We start from the raw sequence: 22,158 nt of genomic DNA, 5'->3' as shown, positions 1-22,158 counted from the left end.
TATTCTTAGTATATACATTCTATAGAAACACATCTTTCTGCCAATCATTTTACTCTTGTTACAATGTGAAATTATTCTCAAATTGCCATTATTATTAATTGTGAAAAGCAGTCTTTCTCCAATAACAGCAAAGCCCACTGAAACCAATTTTTGGTAATTAGAACCAATAAAGAAACATCATCACCCAATTCCAACTCTCCCACCACAGAAGCCATCCAACTATTTTTTATTCTAAATTAGAGAGCCAATTTTGAGACAGGAGGTTCGCGTCTGGATCTCACCAAAACTGTGTGGAACTGAGAAAGGGCTGTCCCCACAATCAGAGGTGAGCTGAAACCAGGCAGGAGCCCGGCCCCCATGACTGCCATGAGACAGAGCCCAGAGGGGGATTCAGCCGCTGCCAGGTCAGACCACAGGCACAGGGGAGCATCCTCCAGGTGCACCATCTTTGAGACAGGGAGGTTCACATCCGAACCTCACCAAAACTGTCAGCGCGTCCGACATCACCAAAGAGATGCCGGCCAGTACCAGCAACACAATGTCCCAATGCATAGGACAAATCAGAAAACAAGCAGCAGGGAAAAGAAAAACAACAAGCAACCAAGCAAGTCCTCAGGGAAAGGACACACCACAAAAAGAAAATCAACCATAAGACTGCAGCCAACAGTGACTTGGAAAAACTTCTGAGCCTTCCCGATAGAGAATTTAAAATCGCCATGATTAAAAAACTGAAAGAAGTCAAAAATGACATGGGAAAAATAATCAGCAATCAGAAGAATGAAATTGAGTCTTTAAAAAGGGAAGTGAAAGAAATGCAGGAGATCAAAGGATTAATGGAGGAGCTAATGAACTCTGGGAAAAGCAATGAAAGCAGAATAGATGAAATGGAAGAACGAAGAAGTACTCTCGAAGACACAGAAATAAAAATAAACCAAAACAGAAAAGGAAAGAGAAGTATGAAGGAAAAAGAATGAAGAAAGATTTTGGAACTGACTGCATGAGGAAAGGAAATATAAGAGTTATAGGAATTCCAGAAGGAGAGGAGAGAGACACAGGAACAGAGAAAATATTCAAGGAAATAATTGAAGAGAACTTCCCAAACGTGAAGAAGAAGCTGAAAATACATATACAAGAAGCAAGAAGAACACCAAACTTCCATGATGAAAGGAAAAATACAGCAAGACACATAATAGTAAAGCTCCCAAGAATCTAAGACAAGGAAAAAAATAACGAAGCTGGTAAGAGGGAAGAAACAGATACTACAAAGGAAAACCATTCAGGCTGACATCAGACTTCTCTGAAGAAACACTATGGGCAAGGAGAGAGTGGAGGGACATAGTCAACAGACTCCAAGAAAACAGATGCCAACCAAGAATACTCTATCCCGCAAAGCTCTCCTTCCTCTATGAAGAAATAAGGACCTTCCCAGACAAACGAAAACTCCAGAATTTCATTACGACTATACCCCCACTCTAAAAAATACTACAAGGAGTCCTAAAATCAAATCCAACAGAGGGATGAATAAGAATGAAACAAGACAAAAAATAGAAAAACAAAAGACAAACAAAATGGCAAATACAGATGCTAACGTATCAATATTAACTGTAAATGTAAATGGACTAAACTCCTCAATAAAAAGACACAAGGTGGCAGGCTGGATTAAGAAACAAAACCCAACCTTTTGCTGTCTCCAGGAAACACATTTAACTACAAAATATAAAAACAGACTGAAACTAAAGGATGGAAAACAATCCTACCAGCAAATGGACCAAAGAAGAAGGCAGGAACAGCTATACTTATATCAGATAAAACATATTTCGAACTCAAAAAGGTAAAAAGAGACCCAGATGGTCACTACATTATGATCAAGGGGACAATACGTCAAGAAGACATAACACACATTAACATATACTTACCAAATGAAGGAACACCAAAATACATCAGACAACTATTATCATCTCTGAAAACAGGCATCAGAGAAAATACATACGTAGGAGACTTCAACACACCACTATCAACAATGGATAGATCAACTAGACAAAAAAAATAAGTAAGGACACTAAAGCTCTAAACAAGGATCTAGACCTCTTGGGTTTAACAGACATCTATAGAACACTAAACCCAAAAAAATCTGAGTACACATTTTTCTCAAGCACACACGGATCATTCTCCAGGATCAATCACATGCTGGAACACGAGACAAACATCAACAGATACACCAAGACTGAAATCATACCAACCATCTTCTCTAACCATGAAGGCATCAAACTAGAAATAAACCATAAAAAAAAATGCAAGGAACCCTCCTACCTCATGGAGATTGAAACCCACACTACTGGAAGACCACTGGACTAACGAGAAGATCAAAGAAGAAATTAAAAAATACTTTGAGTTGAATGATAAGGAGGACACCAATTTCCTAAATGTACGGGATGCAGCAAAACCAGTAATAAGAAGAAAATATATAGCAATACAGGCTCACATCAAGAAACAAAAAAGAACTCAAAGAAACAACCTAATCTCACAGCTCAAAGAACTAGAAAAAGAACAACAAAAAAACCCTAAAACCAGTAGATGAAAGGAAATAATAAAAATCAAAGCAGAAATAAATGAAATAGAAACTAAAAAAAAAAAAACAGTCCAAAAGATCAATGAAACCAAAAGTTGGTTCTTCGAAAAAATAAATAAAATATACAAACCCCTAGCCAGCCTCACAAAGGAAAAGTGGGAGAAAGCACAAATAAATAGGATCACAAATGAAAGAGGAGAAATCTCAACAGACACTGCAGAAATCAAAATAATAATCAGAAACGACTATGAACAGTTACAGGCAAACAAGTTCAACAATCTAGAAGAGATGGAAAAAATTCCTACAACTTTACAATCACCCAAAGCTAGATAAAGAAGAAACAAACACCTAAACAGACCAATTACAAGCAGTGAAACTGAAATGGTGATTAAAACCCTCCCCAAAAACAAAAACGAGGGACCAGATGGATTTACAAATGAATTCCACCAAACACTCAGAAGGGAACTTGTGCCTATTCTTCACAAACACTTTCAAAAAATTGAAAAGGAAGGGATTTAATACAAAACACTTCTATGAAGCCAACATTACACTAATACCAAAACCGAACAAGGACAACACAAAAAAAGAAAACTACAGGCCAATCTCTCTAATGAACACTAATGCAAAAATCCTCAATAAAATTTTAGCTAACAGAATCCAACAATGTATCCATAAGATAATTCATACCACGACCAAGTAGGATTTATTCCAGGGACACAAGGGTGGTTCAACATCCGAAAATCAATTACTGTAATCCAACACATCAACAAAAAAATATATAAGCCATATGATAATATCAATAGATGCTGAGAAAGCGTTCAACAAAGTACAACACCCATTTATGATAAAGGCCCTTGAAACTCTCGGGATACAAGGAACATACCTCAACATCATAAAGGCCATATATGACAAGCCCGTAGTCAATATCATTCTCAATGGTGAAAAGTTAAAAGCATTTCCATTAAGATCTGAAACAAGACAAGGATGTCCACTCTCACCACTGCTTTTCAATATAATACTGGAAGTCCTTGCCAGAGCAATAAGACAAAAGAAAGACATACAAGGAATCCATATAGGGAAGGAAGAAGTTAAACTATCACTATTTGCAGATGATATGATAATATAAATAAAGAACCCCAAAAACTCCACAGAAAAACTAACCAAACTAATCAATCAGTTTAGTAAAGTAGCAGGATACAAAATCAACACACAAAAATCAGTAGCCTTCCTATACACAAACAATAGATCTGAAGAAGAAGAAATCAAGAAAACCATCCCTTCTATTATTGAAACAAAAAAAAAATCAAATGCTTAGAAATAAACCTAACAAAAGAGGTAAAGGACCTATACAAAGAAAACTATAAAACACTGTTAAAAGAAAGAGAAGACACAAAGAAATGGAAAGACATCCCCTGCTCATGGATTGGAAGAATTAACATCATCAAAATGCAAATTTACCAAAAGCAATTTACAGATTCAATGCTATTCCAATAAAAATTTCAATGACATTCTTCAAAGAAATAGAACAGATATTGATGAAATTCATATGGAGCCACCAAAAACCCAAATAGCCAAAGCTCTCCTAAAAAACAAAAGGGAATGGAAGTATCACACTCCCAGGCTTCAAACTATACTACAAAGCCATAATCATCAAAACTGCATAGTATTGGAACAAGAACAGACACACGGACCAATGGAACTGAATAGAAAATTCAGAAATAAACCCACTGATTTACGGTCAACTAATCTTTGACAAAGAAGCAAAGAATATGCAATGGAGCAAAGAAAGTTTGTTCAATAAATGATGCTGGGAAAACTGGGTCACTACATGCAAAAGAATGAAGCTTGAATACTACCTCACATCATGCACAAAAACCATCTCAAAATGGATTAAAGAACTAGACATAAGACCTGAAACCATAAAATGTATAGAAGGAAATATAGGTGAAACACTACATGACATACACCTCCGTAACATCTTTAAAGACACATCACCCAAAGCAGTGATAGTAAAGGCAAAGATAAACAGCTGGGACTATATCAAATTAAAGAGCTTCTGCACAGCAAAAGAGACAGTAACCAAAACAAAGAGACATCCCACCGATTGCATGCAACACTAATGATAAAGGACTGATGACAAAAATCGACAAAGAGCTGATGAGACTAAAAAAAACAAATTAAATAATCCAGTCAAAAAAATGGGCAGAAGAGCTAAAAAGAAACTTCTCCAACGTGGAAATGCAAATGACCAACAGGTATATGAAAAAATGTTCAAAGGCATCTCTGCAGATCTGCAATTCTCTTCCCACTCTCTCTTCTCTGGTACTATGCCCTCTGAACTCTATCTGCTTTAGCTCCCCAGCCTCCAGCTTCACATTCTTAACTCAGAAATATCTGCAGGCTCCTCCTGGGCGCTCCAAGATAGAGCAATCATAGGGCTCCTAATTTGTTTTCCACTGTTTAGGGATTAATACCTTCTGTTGCCCGATGGCAAATATCTTAAGAATCATTGTTTCATGTATTTTGTCCACCTTGTTGTCTGAGGAAGGATACCAATCCCTCCTAGCCCTTCTTGGCTGGAACATTATTTCAAAGAGGGACTACAAACTGAATTAATTTTGTGAGACCACTGAATGCTGAAACGTTCCAAAAATTAGATGTATTCAATTAACATCACTGATACGTTAGTAAGTTATCCTGAAGCATGTAACAAATGCATAATAATAATGTGGTAGAAAAAGAATATTAACCATGAAAGTGAAATAGGCAAATACCATCTGAGTACAAAGAATAAGCAGCACCCAATAATCAAAAATAATAAAATATCGGGCCTCCCCGGTGGCGCAGCGGTTGAACGCTGGGTTGCGAAGCTGCCCGCTGCCTCTGCAGCGCCGGTTCGATCCCCAGCTGCTCCCCGGCCACCGGAGGAGGGTCCCACATGGCGCGCAGACCTCTCCTGCCGCCCGCTGCTCCCCTCAGCAGTGTGCTTCGGTCCTTCTGCCTGCTCTGCTCCCCGCTCTGGCTCTGGTGAATTCTTTCACCCTCCCGTGCTTCTGACTGTACCCAGTGCTTGTATAAATAAATAAAATAAATCTTTAAAAATAAATAAATAAATAATAAAATATCAATATAAGGAAAAACTAATTTTAGGAAAGATTGCTCTCAAAGAAATATACTTAGGAATATACAACCAAATGTATGACATACAATATCATATATGTTCAAATCAAACATACAGAGGAAATAATTCATTTAGGAGGAAATGTGATATCTACTTATCGTAAATTCTCCCCATGATAAAAATAAGGAACAACAAATCCTTTAGAAGATTTTTACACAAAGTAGTACAAAAAAGGAGTTTAGGTATCACAGGTTTTATTTTCAATCTCTGATGTTGAATACAGTCATTTTTATCCACAATGTTAGTTAGAAAGTAAGAAGAATGAGCTAAAGAACATACTCTGGGTGGGAAAAGAAAAACAGACCATGGCCCATTGATTCTAATCATTAAAGAAAAATACTTCCTTTTATAAAAAACTACACACACACACACAATCACCACACTTGGGGAAGAAAAAAAAAACTAGTGAGAAAACAATACATGTTTAACGGGTAATAAAAAGAAAGTCTATCAGGGATTAAATTGGTCATTTCAAAGAGAAAAGAGATACTAGATGTTTATAATAACACCTCTAGGGAATGAAGGCTGCAACACATTTAAATGTAAAAGGTAAAATAACTCAGTGCTGAAGACTCAGAGCTGAACACTATTCCTGGTTCCCCAAAAGTTGGGCTTCAAAAATGGAGGTGATCCAACTGGGAAAGTAGTATTAATCTAGATGAGACTCCCAGATTGAAGTGGCAGCTGATAGAATTGGGGACAGCCCACAGGCTGCTTAATATAAATAATTTTACTGTCATAAATCTGTCAACCTCTATTTAGCATGGGGCATCCAGCTGCTGATTTAGATTTAAAAAGCAAAAAGTGTCTTTCACTATGCAACAACAGAAGAAAACATGATGGAGAAAATAAGTCCTAATGGAGAAGAATATACTCATTATGTTATACTTCTTTCTCCTTCCCTTGCTGAAATTATGTACCAATGAATCCGGCCTATCAAAAGGAAAATGTTCCTTCTAAGATTCCTTCAATAATGGCAAGCAAAATTCAGTAAAGTAGGCAATATTAAGGGGGGAGGGAAAGTATTTTGGGTTAAATGAAGAAGAAAATGAATTTTAGGAAAAATGAAAAGCTGAGAAATCTGTTTTATCTACTATTTCAACAAAAATTAATTCATTATTATATGACTGTTAAACTCATATTTATTGATAAGCACTTGTTTCTTATATGATTTGAAAAGTGACATTACTTTAAATCAAAATTAAACCCTCAATTAGAAGTGAAATCCTAACTCCTCTCCTCCTCCTCTCCTGAAGTTGTCTACACTACCAACAGACACTACCACTGAATCAAATTTATTCTAATACATTTTATCTAGTTTCTTACCAAGTAATATGACCCATGAAAATTTTTATTAATATTGGTCTAGGTAAATTTGTCCGAAAGTTATGAGTTTGTCTGACATTACAAAATCAATTCCCTTTTTTGTTCCTTCTTCCCAAACCAGACTTCTATGACAAAAATCACTAAAACAGGCCTCCCCGATGGCGCAGCGGCTTGAGCACAGCACTGTCAAGCTGCCTGCAGCCTCTGCAGCCCGGGGCCGGGGAGAGTCCCACATGGCGCAGCAGACCTCTCCTGTCGCGACCGCTGCTCCCCTCAGCAATGTATTTCGGTCAGTCTGCCTGTTCTGCTCCCCGCTCTGTCTCTGGTGGATCCTCTCACCCTCCTACACCTCTGGCCTGTACCCTAGCTCTTGTATAAAAATAAATAAATCTTTTAAAAAAATCACTAAAACAAATTCAAGTGACTTCTGTCACTCTTAATTTATAAATTTGACAGATAAGCTATGTTAAATCACCTAAAATAAGATCTCTGAAAAATTAGAAAGGAAAATTATATCAATTATCTATTACAGTTAAGGTCCTTTTATAGTTATTATCCTCTCAGCTATTCTGAAATCAGAAGGCAAAACACTACAACTTCCATCAGTTAAAATACCATCATTCCTTTCAAATTCCCATGGGAAATAGTTTTTGACTCTCTCAATCTTTTTCCATTTTTTCCCCCGTCATTCCCACAAGACTGTGTGCACACCATGAGGGTATATTCACCTATTCATCTTTACATATATTTAGTGGTTTCAAGCACATTGCCCTTGACACATGGAAGTATTTAACATTTCTGTTCACCAGCATCCTTTGTAATCATGACACAAAGATACTGCAAGTATTAAATAACATACAATCAGTGAGAGTACTCTGCAAACAAAAATGTTTTTGCAGACGTCAGAAAAATTTTATTTCATTATTTATGACTTAACCAAAACATAGCTGTCAAGTAATGGAGCACTCCAGGGGATGCGAACAGCCCTTGTGATCAGTATGAATTTGAAGATGGTTTCAAGTCTGTCCCTCTGTCCCACATTCTACAGGTTTTAGTGTCCACTTGGCCAAGGCAGAAGCTTTTGTCACCATGCCATCAGCCCAGTACCTAGCCCGGCCCAAACATCATTGGCATTTTTATGATTTCCCACACAAGTTCTAGCTTCCAATCTACAGTTCATAACAACTGACTTTTTTTTTTTTTTTAGGGGTTGGGGGGAAGCAGATGGGGTTTAAAATCTTCTACCTAGCCCTTCTCTTACCTGGATAAAATACAAAGGTAAAATCAACATGATAGAGAGTCTTAGGGAACAACATTATCTCTATGATGTTGAGTAAATCACTTGTGTAATTTTTTTAATCACTGCATCTTTTTTTAAATCACTGTTTCTTTTTTTAAAGTCAGTATAAATATGTAGCATTGCCTCAGCTGTACTTTAAGTAGGATATGAGTAGTCCAGAATCTGGGTTATCGTGACTTTCAAGAACACATTCGGGCACTGAGAAAGAATCCTGAGATAAAAATGAAGAGGCTTAGAGTCTAGTCCCAGCAACTATATGACTTGGTAATACTGCCCTAGACTTCAAGTTACTCGTTCATAAATGTAAGACTGGAATAAACTGCAAAGGTCTTTTCCAGCTTTAAAATTCTGGGACTAAAAGCCTTCTAGGAGTCACTAAATTCTTTATTTTCAATTGACTTTTTAACTTCTTTCTACTAAACATACATACCCTCTTCCCCAACAACACTGTAAATATAAATAATTCATCTAGACATATGATTTGAGTAACTAGTTCTGGAAGCAAATTTCTCTTCAATCATTTGCTAAAATATTTCTTTTCAATCCCAAGGGAGGGTTGGAATGTATAATCCCACTCCACTGACCTTCACAAAGGAGAAGAGTGGGAAGCAGAGTGTGGCTGATGATTAAGCTTCACAAAAACCCTTGAACAAAAAAGATTTGATAAATTTCTGAGTTGGTGAACAAATCAAAGTATTGGGACGGTGGCATGCCCCAGAGAGGGTATGGAAGCTCCCTGCGGCCCCTGCCTCTCACACCTGCCCTATGCATCTCTTCCATCCGGCAGTTTCTCAGTTGTGCCCTTTACAATAAGTCAATAAGTGCAAGTTAAGCATTTTTCTGAATTCTGCAAATTATTCTAGCAAGTTATTGTATCTGAAGACTGAGCTCTTAAGCCTGTGAGGTCTGACACTAATTCTGGGTAGTTAGTATCAGAATTGAATTGAATTATAAGACACCAAGCTGGTATTTGGATTATCAAAGAACTGATTGTTGGTACTGGAAAACACCCCACAAAGCACAGATCTAAGGGATGATCAGGGACAACCAGGGAAATTTGAATTTAGACTATGTATTAAATGATATTAGGAAATTACTGATTTTCTAAGCTGTGATAACAGTATAGTTAACAAAGCCTTAAAAATAAACACACCTTTGAGCCCCACAAGTATATATTTCTAAGGATATAAGCAAATAACTCCGCATACATGCATTAGAAGGATGTTGAACAGAGTTTATATTATTAATAAGAGGAGGATAAAATCAAGTTTCCAGACTATAAACTGGTTAAGTACGCTCACATATAACAAAATGGACCCACTAAAAATTACTCTGCTGTCCATATTTAAAATTTCTCAATTTAGGGGCCTCCCCAGTGGTACAGCGGTTGAGCGCTAGGCTGCAAGGCTGCCTGCCTGCAGCATCCGCAGCGCTGGTTTGATCCCCGGCACCCATATGGCACGCAGACCTCTCCTGCCACGCCCACTGCTCCCCTCAGCAGTATACTTCATCAGTCTGCCTGTTATGTTCCCCGTTCTGGCTCTGGTGGATTCGCTCACCCTCCCACCCTTCTGACTGTACCCAATGCTTATATAAATAAATAAATAAATAAATAAATAAATAAATAAATAAATAAATAAATAAATAAATCTTTTAAAAAATAAATGAAAGTTCTCAATTTAACCAAGATTAAAGCAAATTAAAACCACACTAAGATATCATTTCTCACTATCACATTTGCCAAAAATCAAAACCTATGTATTTTATGGCAAGGTCTGGGAAACAGGCACACTCATACATTACTGTGGAGCAGGCGAAATTCTAAAAGGAAGAATTTGGCAATCTCTAACAAAATTACATAAGCGTTCAAATTCTAATCCTGCAATCCAAATCCACTCCTAGAAATTGATCATGAAACTACACCTTCACAAATACAAAACAACAAATGCACAAAATAGAGGATCAATACTAAAACCACTCCTATCAGTCTATTTGGATATACTACTGCTCAACCCACTTAGCAATATCGATCCTGCGAAGAACATCCTCCCATCTCTGGGACACGACTGAGCTACAAGGCAAATGAGTCCATGGAAAATGTACCTGGTGTCTTTGGGAAGGGTGGAGGCTACAACTGAGCTGATGAACTACACCACTGAAAATATTTAAACTCATATACCATAAAAAATCCAAATCAGCTGGGTTTTGTATAATCATTGCATTAATAAAATAGTTTCCACTTTAATAACGCCATCTTAGACATTTGTAGAGTTTCACGATGTTCAAAGTATATTTACAAATCTTGTTAGTATTGGTAGTGGGAACTGTCTGCTGGAATATTTACTGGACTTTCTAATATGTCTGAAATGTTTCTTTGGTTGAAAAAAAATCTCAGAGAAATTAGTGGAGGAAATGGAAAACAGGTAGAGGAGGAAAAGAAGGGGAAAGAAAAGAGGGAAGTGAGGCGACCAGGAAACGAAGGATAAGAGAAGCTGGGAAAGAATGAAACAATAACCTAACTCTATATCACACAGACCAGGTTACACATTTCAAGCATATGATACCCATTAAGAAATTTTCTTGGGCCTCCCCGGTGGCGCAGCGGTTAAGCGCTGGGTTGTGAAGCTGCCGGCAGCCTCTGCAGCGCCTGTTGGATCCCTGGCTGCCGGCGAGGGTCCCACATGGTGCACAGACCTCTCCTGCCGCCCGCTGCTCCCCTCAGCAGTGTATTTCGTCAGTCTGCCTGTTCTGTTCTCCACTCTGGCTCTGGTGAATTCTCTCACCCTCCAGCACTTCTAACTGTACCCAGTGCTTGTATAAATAAATAAATAAATCTTTAATTAAAAAAAAAGAAATTTTCTTTCATTTTTCTCTCAATAGGTATCTTACACTTACTATGGCCTTAACAAACAACATTGCTTAAAGGAATCATTTATTAACAGAGACCATTTTCACGGTCAAAGGCCAGGAACATTATTGTTTAATTGCGTTTTGCTTGTTAACCTGCAACTAGACTATAAATATTAGGCTACTTAAAAAGTTTAAGTGCTTATGTCATCAGGTTCATAGAAGAACAATTATCAAATTCATTTATATTCTAAGGTTTCTACTTCACTTTCATTGAAATAACTTTGCAGATGAGTACTGGCCATTGATAAACTACATTTGAACTTTAGAAAAATATACACACTTCAAAAAGTTTACTGTTTTTTATCTGGAAATAAAAAATTCAGTCAATAACTCCATAAAATAAGACTGACTGCCAAAGTAAGAATTACTATATAAAATAATTTGAAAATAAATAGCACATTATTTTATCAGTGCTTTTTCTTGACCCTTGAGCTTTCCCTAATATATAAGCACTTAATAAATGCTTTTAATGAGCATTATTAAAATGTGAAAAATTAAAATAAGCCATCTTTTATCTAAGTCAAAAAAATATTAACATTATTATCACACACCTCTTTACTATTATGCCTTTTAAAACATAATTCTATACTATAGCTCAGTATAATACTCACTTTTATGCATATCAAGTTGCTAAAATGCTAACTGCAAGGAATTAAAAATCTAATTATATTCTATAGAGTGCTTGATGTGTACTAAGTACCTTGGCTAAGCACTTTATGAGGGCTATTATTAAATCATTTAAAATCTCACAACCACATGCAATTATTACCGCCATTTTACAGTTGAGGAAACAAATTCAGTTAGTAAACAGTGGGGCTAGAATTTGAACTCAGATATGACTCCAAAATCATAACTTTTCAAACCATAGAAATCTGACTATAAAACTGAGTCTACCCATGGGGGGCAAGAAAGGATAGAGAGCACAGACTATAGTAAAGGGTTATGGGGTGCCTTGGTGATGGGTGTGTTGTGATGACATAAATCTGAAACGGTATGATCCTATAATTCTGAATCATATACAGAATTATAAACAAATGTTACCTCAATTAAAAAATTATTTTTAAAAAATCAGTTTTTTCTACCAAGTTACACAAATCAAAAGTTATAATCTTCAATCATTCTTTAGCAAAATATAAGTAAAACGATCATTCAGTCTCAATTACATAAAACTGTAAATTATCTTCAGTACATGGTTTAACCTCAAACTCAAGTATATAATCTCTGTACCGAACATTTTTTGCTTGGTACCTAACAAGCAATGTGATCTTCATATATAAAAACAGGTAGACCACCATGAACAAACAGGTTATTCCAAAATCTATTCAGAACTTAGGAAGCATTTTCCCTTTTTATGAAGACAATGCTAATTCTATTTCCAGGCCAGCCCATATTTACATAGCAATTTATCCACTCTATGGAGCTACCATTTACAAGTATAGGGAAGCCTGAGATGGGGTGAGGGGAGAGGGAAGGAGAGAGAGATTCAGAGTTTCAAGTTGTGTTTGTCAGTGAGAACTGAAATGCCCCTGACACCCACAGCAGCACGGCAGCCTTGTAGAGAAGCAGGTATTCAGCAGCAAAATCTGGGGTCAAGGAGATTAATAGTGCCTGCTGGAAAATCTGAACAATTACCTAAAAGACATTATTCCTGCACATAGGTATCACTCACTTTCTAGGTAATTTCCATTCCATGTAGCAGAGCACTTAAATCTAGAGTGTTTGTAAGTCAAAGATTAACTGTATTATAAATACAATGTCCTGTACAAAACACATAACTTTGTCTATTTCTACTTGAGAAGCATAAAACTATAAAGTATAAAACCCATTTGGTAAACATTATTTATACATGCAACTTATTAAAAATGGCTTAAATTATTAATACATGCAGCTACTATCTAAACATTCAAGAAAGAAAATCGATACTGCCAAGTTAATTAATTTTTGTCACCAAAACTGCTACTGGGCTGCTTTCATCCACCAGTTAATAGACACATACTCCATGTATTTGGTTTTTCACTGATACTAAATAAAATATAATTAGACAACCAGTTGAAAAAAATACATAAACCCAGTAGCAGTACTATTACTGCTTTATTGTATTGAGCATTAAACATGTGCCAATGACAATGCTGACTGATTATTATTAATTGATGCCAAATTATTTTATTTAAACCTCATACCAATAATCCTAGTTTATTAATTTATTCGCTGTTAAGAGAAATAGAAGTTTGGTACAGTAACTTCTCACCTCACCATCACATAATTAATATGTTATATAGTAAGGTATGCTATCAAAGACCATGACCTTAATCACTTGACAGTATTTACTAAGCACCAAGGATCCAGGCATTGTGCAGGGGGCGGGGGGAAAGAGGAAAAACTGATGAAAATCAAAGATGTTCACATCCTAATATCCATTCAAAAAATACTAGGTTTCTGTTATACTCCTGGCGCTGTTTTAAGCTAAATCAAAGTTGTCTTTACCAGTTTTACCTCTCAGTTGAGGTTCTCTTCCATTAGCATTAACTGTATTATATAGTAATATCCACTGTCAAAGATTTTTGGGAAAAAGCTGATTCCACATAATCAGCAGAACATTTACAAAATAAGCCTGAAACAACTTGTCATATCAGTAGCAATAAAGCTATCAAAGACTACTTAGGTTCATGTAAATGGATTCAGAAACTTATTAAAGAAGCCCCCACTGGTCAATGATGAGACAATTTGAGCTTCATTAACCATATTAATTACAATGGTTTAAAATCCAAATATGTCTAAATTCCTAAGTTGCTAATACTCCTAAAAAAAAAAAAAAAAAAAAAAAAACTAAAATACCATCAAAGGTTTTTAGGGAACAAATATACTACACCTCAAAAGTTAGTACATAAAAGTAAAGAATTAAGCATTAACTAAGCATCCAGCCTTCCCTTGTAAATTGTGCTATTCAATAAAAAAAAACAGCAAATCACGAAAGCAGTCTATGGCAGTATCTTAGGTAAAAAATAAATGATTTAGGATATCACTGTTTTGAAAGCTTAACTTTGAAATTATAAACAGAATGAATAAATAAAACTTTAGTACCTAATAATTAAAATATCCTCTCTTCAAGCATTTCAGTTACTGACCACATAACCAGGACTTAACACAGTGCCTGCCATATAATACTTGCTCAACAAACAAACATTTGCTGAACAAATTACTGAATTGCCTAACTAAACAGGAGAATAGGCAGACCTTTAAGACAGTTAAGTGTCCCATCCAAAAGAGGTGACATAAACTTATAAAAAAAAAATGTGCCTCTTTATCAAGTCTGGACAGCAGTACTGACAAGTTTAGGAAATTAGCCAGTGCAGGAGCAGGAACAACAAAATGGAAAAAAAAAAAAAATGGTATCAAAAAATACTTTCACGAAAGGAACAAACAAAGTTCAAAAGAAGAGGGAAAGATTGTCCAGGGGCAGCAGAAAAAAAAAATTGTAGTGTCTTGAGGAGAGGAAAATATTTTGGAAGAATGTAGTTTATTCTCAGGAATAACATAGCCTCAGGGTGTTATCACTGTGTAATTTCTCTCTGCCTTGATTACCTTCTCCTTTTTCTATACTGCAACCTTCAGATGAATTTCTCCATCCATTTATATTTTAACCAATGTGGCATAAATAAAAGTATTCCATCACTTTTAACAGATTCTCTTTCATTTGCCTATCTATTGTTCTGCCAACAATAAAAACCTCAAGAAAATCTATAGTTCTAATTTAGAAAAGTATATAATGTTGCTTATGAAACCACAGCTAATATTGTCACTAAATACTTTTGCATTCAGAAAGACAAAAATATTGTATGAATTAAAAATATATTATCAATGACAAGAATAGAAATGTATGTTATAAATCCTATCATATTCTGTCCACTATTTACCATCCCACATTTCAAAGGACCAACATAGCCACTGATTCATAACTTTTCTATAGAGTATTACTTTTTTCTTTTTTCTTTAAATTAAGGTAACTGCTTATATCACTGTTTTAGGAGTACAGGTTCACACCTCTTCAAATGTATATTGCCACACCATGCCTACCACCAAACAGTACTCCTAAAACAAAAAGATCATTTTCTAACTGTAAAAAGGTCTCAAATGCTAAACAAGACTGCTCAGCTGTTAGTGATGGTTTCTTAGCACTAGGAGGTTTTGTGCATATTTTATGTTGCTATTGTGTTGGCATAGGTTTTCCTTCTTTTAAAAAAAAAATCCGGGGGCCTCCTGGTGGCGCAGCGGTTGAGCGCTGGGTTGTGAAGCTGCCCGCAGCCTCTGCAGCGCTGGTTCGATCCCTGGCTGCTCCCCGGCCACTCCCCGGCCACTGGAGGAGGGTCCCGCATGGTGCCCAGACCTCTGCTGCCGCCCACTGCTCCCCTCAGCAGTGTACTTCGGTCTTTCTGCCTGCTCTGCTCCCCGCTCTGGCTCTGGTGAATTCTCTCACCCTCCCGCGCTTCTGACTGTACCCAGTGCTTGTATAAATAAATAAATAAATAAATAAATAAATAAATAAATAAATAAATAAATAAATAAATAAATAAATAAACAAATAAATAAATCTTAAAAAAAAAAAAAATTCCAGGGTCTCCCTGGTGGCGCAATGGATTAAGACACAACCTATGAAGCTACCTGCAGATGCTGCAGCATGAGTTCGATCCCAAGCCAGGGAGCTACCCACATGGTGCAGCAGACCTCTCCTGACTTGCCTGCTGCTCCCCTCAGCAGTGTATTTCAGTCAGTCTGCCTGTTCTGTTTCCCACTCTGTCTCTGGTGAATCCTTTTACCCCCCAAGTCTGGCCTGTACCCCAGCTCTTGTATGCATAAATAAAATAAATCTTTTTTTAAAAAAATCTGCATCCATAAAGAAAAACTTGCAGTTTTCTTTCTTGTCCATGAAACACTCTAGTTTATCAAATGAGTGACTTACTTAAATAAGTGAGACAATGCAAATTTTACAGCAGGCAAGGACTTAGTTCAAAATGATAACATAGTTTTAATTACCCCTTAAATTTTCTCAAACATATTTATCATTTATATTTAGGAGTATAGCTGTAAAAAAAACTTCTGTCCCTTCATTTAATTGTCCAGTTCAAGTACCCAGTTTGATCTGAAATTATGTCTCAAGTATAAATTACCAGAAGTTACTAAAAAAGATTCTAACTAGCCCAGGTGAGTTCAATGACCATTTTCTGAGAAAACAAGATTTATTCCCTCCATCTCTATTTCTAATTCTGAATATTAGTATGCCTTACCTAACCCAGCTTTCCCACATCCTTACAGTCTGCCTCAAGACTATAGAGAATCTCTCTCCCTCATAGGCACAGTTCCAAAAACTCAAAATAGACCTAATATTTGCTCGTCTCACATAAACACCCTTGAAGTAACTGTAATGGTAATATGCCTCCACCTGGACCATGTAACTAGAGGAGATAAGATGAGTTTTCCAAAGGAGGCAGGTAAGAAAATGGGTATCCATGATGTAGACATAATCACTGGAAGAACTGCTGCTAGTCAATTAACCAAACCACAATCTATGTCCCCCACCACCACCAGCATATGGAAGGTGGGGAGAAAGGCTTAAATGGCTATGCTTTATTTTTTAGAAATTATATCTTTTTCATTAGAAAACATACCATTGTAACTATACTTACATATTCCTTTATATTCCTGTCTAAAATTTTTCTTTAAAGTAATGAAAATTTCAGAAACTACATAGCTAGCATTTACAGCAGCTTCTAATTGCAAAGGCTGTTTCTGTGAACAAATAGTGTGGAAAATGTTAGAAGCAGAGATGACAAGGATTCAGAAGTGGAAGACCAGGAAGCAGAAGAGCAGCTGCCAGAGGATGGTGATATAGGGGTGGCAGATTCAGCTATGCATGAGAAAAATCTAAATTAACTGTAGTTTAAACAAAATAGAAGTTATTTCTCTCACACATAAAATAATCTGAAAAAACTAGGAGTCCTAGGTTGTTCTACCATATCATCTTTCCAGCTCTCCATTTCAGGGAAACCTCTGTTCTAGAAAAGGGTAAGAGTACATCTCTCCCTTTACATAGAATTCTGAGAAATATCACACACTTCCACATTACACAGCACTGATTAGAACTTCTTCTCAAGGTTACACCTATCTGCAAGAGAAACTTAGACTTTAGTCTTTCAGCAAGTGAAAAAAGATACCCACTAAATATCTAGGTTTTGTTAACTTGAGAGAAACAGAGAATCTGTCATAGATGTCAAATGCAAGAAAGGCAGATGAAGATAGCAGATGTGAATGCAAACTTTCCTTCTCTAATATCAAACTACAAAATAACTAGAATGAAATAATTTTTGATATATTACTTACCTGAGAAAAGAAAAAAATGAAGAGGAAAAGGACCTTTAATTCTACTTCTTATACTACTTCTTACTCTCCTCACACTATCCAAAAAAAAAAAAAAATTCATTTGAGAAATAACAAAGTTTGAGCCAAAGTAATTTGGCTCAAAGTTGTGAAATCTTACTGTATAAAGGCATGAAATAACATGTTTAAACAAACAGAAACAACAAGGTAGAGAAAAAGAGTTTAAAATCAAACAGTTTGACTCTTCTACAGTTAAGACTTCTAAGCTAATTAACAGGTCAACACCATACCACCACCACCCTGGCCTTATTCACTCCATTGTTTGGTAAATGTCTCTCCTTGTACTATCTATCCATAATGCAGATTTAATCTTCCAGGTTCTGCTTCCTATTGGGATTTTACTATAATCACCATGAAATTATAAGAATAATAATCATGGAAAAATTATAAAGTTTTTCACAAATCTTATCAAAGTTCCTGGGGCCTCAAATATTCTCATTTCACTGGCTAGAACTAATGATGTCAACTAGTATTCATTCACATATCTTCTTGTCACAAGCAAGTAAACTGCATTTCTAAGACCCTACACATTAGGTGATATATTTCAGGGCCTTTCAATTTTTTTTTCAAATTCTCTTTTCATTTTGCTGGTACACTAAACATTTGTAAATACACATGCCTTTTGAGTAATCAGTACTAGTAGTGGTTTAAGAAAAAGCACTAAAAAGAATTGCAGTTTCAGGAGATCTACTGTGTCAGGTATTTTACCTGCGTAACTGGTAATTCTTAACACATCCACAAATGAGATATTATCAACACTATTTTACCGATAAAGAATTGGCTCAAAAAGGTTAGATAAAATGCCCAAGGTAACTCATGCAGTAAACAGCACCACTGAGTATCTGAAATAGGCCTTTCTGTCTCCCAAGTTTGATCCATTAGACATTGTGACTGTAGGGCATTTCTTCAGATCCTGCTCCTGAACAAAACTTCACTTCAAAAAAAAAACCACTAAAAATGATTTTTAAATTCTTCATTTGGTAATACTCAAATTATCCATGGGACCTAAATCAACAATTCTAGATAATGACAATAAATATATAATCAGAAGTGTTGCACTGCACAATTCCAGAGTTGTTTTGTTTCTGTTAATATGAATGGATTGTTCAAGGTAACAGTTCTAATCCAAATACTTATCAAAGGCCTTTTCAAAGCCATATGCTATTGTTTTTGAAAAACTGGTTAAATGTTCTCAAAATGTTAAAGGTATTTTAAAGCACTTGAAAGTTAAGTTCCTGAATCTGCTTTTTCCTGAGCTGTTCCATCTCTCTTCTTCCTGTTAAGGGGCAACTCCACAAGGAAACGGGATGTCCTGGGTGTGAGTCCTCACCTGTGAGCTTAAAAAACCTTAGAACAAGACACAAGTGCAGGCACACATAGAAAAGTTAGTAAAAGGTTTGTTTACAAGGGAATGAAAAGAAGGAGGGGGGAGAAAGGGAGGCAGGGAGAGAGAGACTGATTCATACATAGCTGAAGAAAGACAGTAATACCATACACCAATAATAAAAACATGCACGTGAAGTAAGAATTAAAGCAAAAGTCTGGGGCTCCCTGGTGGCACAAGTGGTTAAGTCGCAGCACTATGAAGCTATCAACAGCCAATGCGGCAAGAGTTCGATCCCCAGCCAGGGAGGTGACCCACATGGCGCAGCAGAACTCTCCTGACTCGCCCGCTGCTCCCCTCAGCAGTGTACTGCAGTCAATCCTCCTGTTCTGTTCCCCACTCTGTCTCTGGTGAATCCTCTCACCCCCATAACTCTGCCCTGTACCCAAGCTCTTGTATGCATAAATAAATAAATAAATAAACAAATAAAGCAAAAAGTCGTAAGAGTTGACAACATAAGTACATTTCTTCAGTTTTTCTACCTACAATGCCCCTACTTATTCTTTGATGCTAAAGTTTAATGTCACCTCTTTCCATACAGTCTTCCCCAACTATCACACCGTAGCAAAGCTCCCTGGGCCACCTCTCTATCAAAGCAATTACTAATTATAATTATTTATATGTTAGTGGTAATAACACCTAAAAAAGGAAACAGAAAAGAGCAGATGAAGCAGCCAAATACTGTAGTAACAGAATTCACAGTTCAACAACTAAACATATCTGAGGAAGAATTTAAAACAACTCAAAATTCAAGCTTGGGCAATAGGAGGAACAAAGCCATTAGCAAAAAAAAAAAAAAAAAAGAAGGAAAGCTAGAAAGAAGAATACATTTTAGGAAAAAGAAAATGAAAAAAATCAGATTTGAGTATGTTGAGCTTGACGGTATGACAAACAGCTCTCTAGCTGGAAACCCAAGTTCAGGCCCTTACAGTGTAAGAGTGATCTGCAAGAGGTGCTCACTTGAGCTGAATAACCAGGTAAAACTCCAAGAAAAAGGATCCAGGAAAATATAGGCATGTAAAGCAAATATTTAAGAAACAAGGTGAACGAATGAAAAAAAGAGTGGCCAGGAGGTCTACAAAGTTATAAGGAGGACAAAAAGGGGCTAAAAAGGTTGACAGAACAAAAGGCAAGAATTAAGACCGAAACCATCCCCACTTGGCAATTCAGAAGGTCACTGGTAATAACAGAGTATAGTTTTTGAGAGGAAAGGTAGCAAAATTAAAACAACAGAAATACTACTTTTTCCTTTAGTCTGTTGGGAAATACCCCCCATAAAGGGAGTAGGAGAAGAGAAGAATGCGTAAGGAAAAGTGTGGGGTTGTTTTTTTTGCTTGTCTTTGTAGGCCATTAAGGATGCTAGAGGAGACTGAAACAAAAACTATAAAGGCATTAACTAATGAACCTATATATTCTAACAGGTAGAAAGGATAAAAGAAGCAGCAAGTACTTGTGAAAGTCTAAATGACACATCCCTGACAATAAAAGGAAGGAGGATGGTAGGGTGAAGGATACAATTTAGAGGTAAAGAAAAAGCTGAAGAAAGTTCAGTTGGATGGTCTTAATCTTCTAACCCTTTTCCAAAAAAAGTAAATGAAAACGTATCAAGTCTGAGAGCAGTATACTGGAATTGGAGGCTAGAAAGGGGGCAGAAAAGGTCTGAGATAGCCTCTGGAGGAAGTGAATTAGAAAAGAACTGCCAACCACTATCAGGCAAGAATTTTGAGGCACATTTCCTAATTAACTGCTCATCTCATTTTCACTTAATGAGAAGCACCTAAATTCCTTAGTCTATTTGATTTGATTGTATTCTTTTGTAAAGACAGCCATCTACATAGGACCCAAGCAATGATGTTCTATATGCCTTCACTGTGTATTACTTGATTTTTTTCCTTTACTAAGTTACAAAATTCTTAGGTCAATCATTTTTACTGCTTTACTGTAGTTCCAGTCTTGCTCTGATGCTTTGCTTAAATATTAAAGTGCTATTTGATTACTTAAATCCTTAATATCTATTTTCTTAAAAACATGTACTTAAGATATATATAAAAAGAACAGGAATGCTAAAACTAGAAATGGCATATCTTCTGATAGCCACTCTTTTTTTATGGTCAAAAATAAAAATTGGGGAAATATGAATGATGATCATCTTTAATATTCTGAGGCTTCAAAAGTTAGATATAAAAGTATCTTTATATTGAAACTTTTCCAATTACGTAACTCACATTAATGTATTTTATAGCATTAAAATTCAGTGGGATATTTAAAAGTAAATGTAACATGGCATATATTCAAAAGAATATTACTGCCATGAAAAGTCACTTTAGAAAGCTCCACACTTTTTCTAAGATGTTGTCACTGCATGAAAAGCTTTGGAATTCAACTTTTGGAACTCCTTTAAGTTCTTAATCTTCATAATATTGTCAAAAGTGACAAAATCTTCATTCATTAAACATAGGTCTGATTGGGGGATATTTTTGGTTATCATTACCTAAATTAGAAATACCACTTTATAGGCAAAGTGTCTATAAAGCATGAAACAAAATTTCTTATGCTGATGTAATGACACCATCATTAAAATATATTTATAGCTACAGTCCCCTTCTCCACAGTATCTGCTCTGTGGATTATCAGTCATACATGCTAGTACATATGGTAAAATAAAAGTTCAATCATTTTATAGCCATCCTTCCTACTATTATAGGTAATATAAGAAGCTCTGATAATTTCTAAGAGTGAAATTACTGAATACTTGAAAGTGGTTACTGTTCTTTCATTTTTAAATTTAGCTAGTTGTTTTTCAATGCCCTTCTTCATGCTACCTTGAAAGGCACATTACCTCTTGACATATAAATCATACCAATATGCTCAGTTGTCTATTCCTTAACACAAACATATACACGTGCATATTGTATTTTTAATTCTATATGCATTTCTCTCTTAGTTTTTCACCTGAATGTCACGTCTCAGTTTTCACCTGAATGTTGCCAGATGAGACAGTCTTCCCAACTGCAGCCACACATTTCCTTTGGTTCATCTTTGAAAAACAGCCTAAT

General features: G+C 36.1%; 1 protein-coding gene across 3 annotated transcripts in view; it reads right to left on the bottom strand.

Moving 5' to 3' along the window:
- The window catches only part of FUT8 (fucosyltransferase 8), a 206,528-nt gene that overhangs the window by 175,358 nt on the left and 9,012 nt on the right, over positions 1 to 22,158 (bottom strand). The window lies entirely within an intron of this gene.

This window comes from Talpa occidentalis, unplaced genomic scaffold (assembly GCF_014898055.3).
Source record: "Talpa occidentalis isolate TD23 unplaced genomic scaffold, MPIMG_talOcc4v2.1 talOcc4.11, whole genome shotgun sequence".
NCBI classification, from domain to species: domain Eukaryota; kingdom Metazoa; phylum Chordata; class Mammalia; order Eulipotyphla; family Talpidae; genus Talpa; species Talpa occidentalis.
The sequence above is the reverse complement of the archived record's forward strand: the minus strand, read 5'-3'. Positions and strand labels throughout refer to the sequence as shown.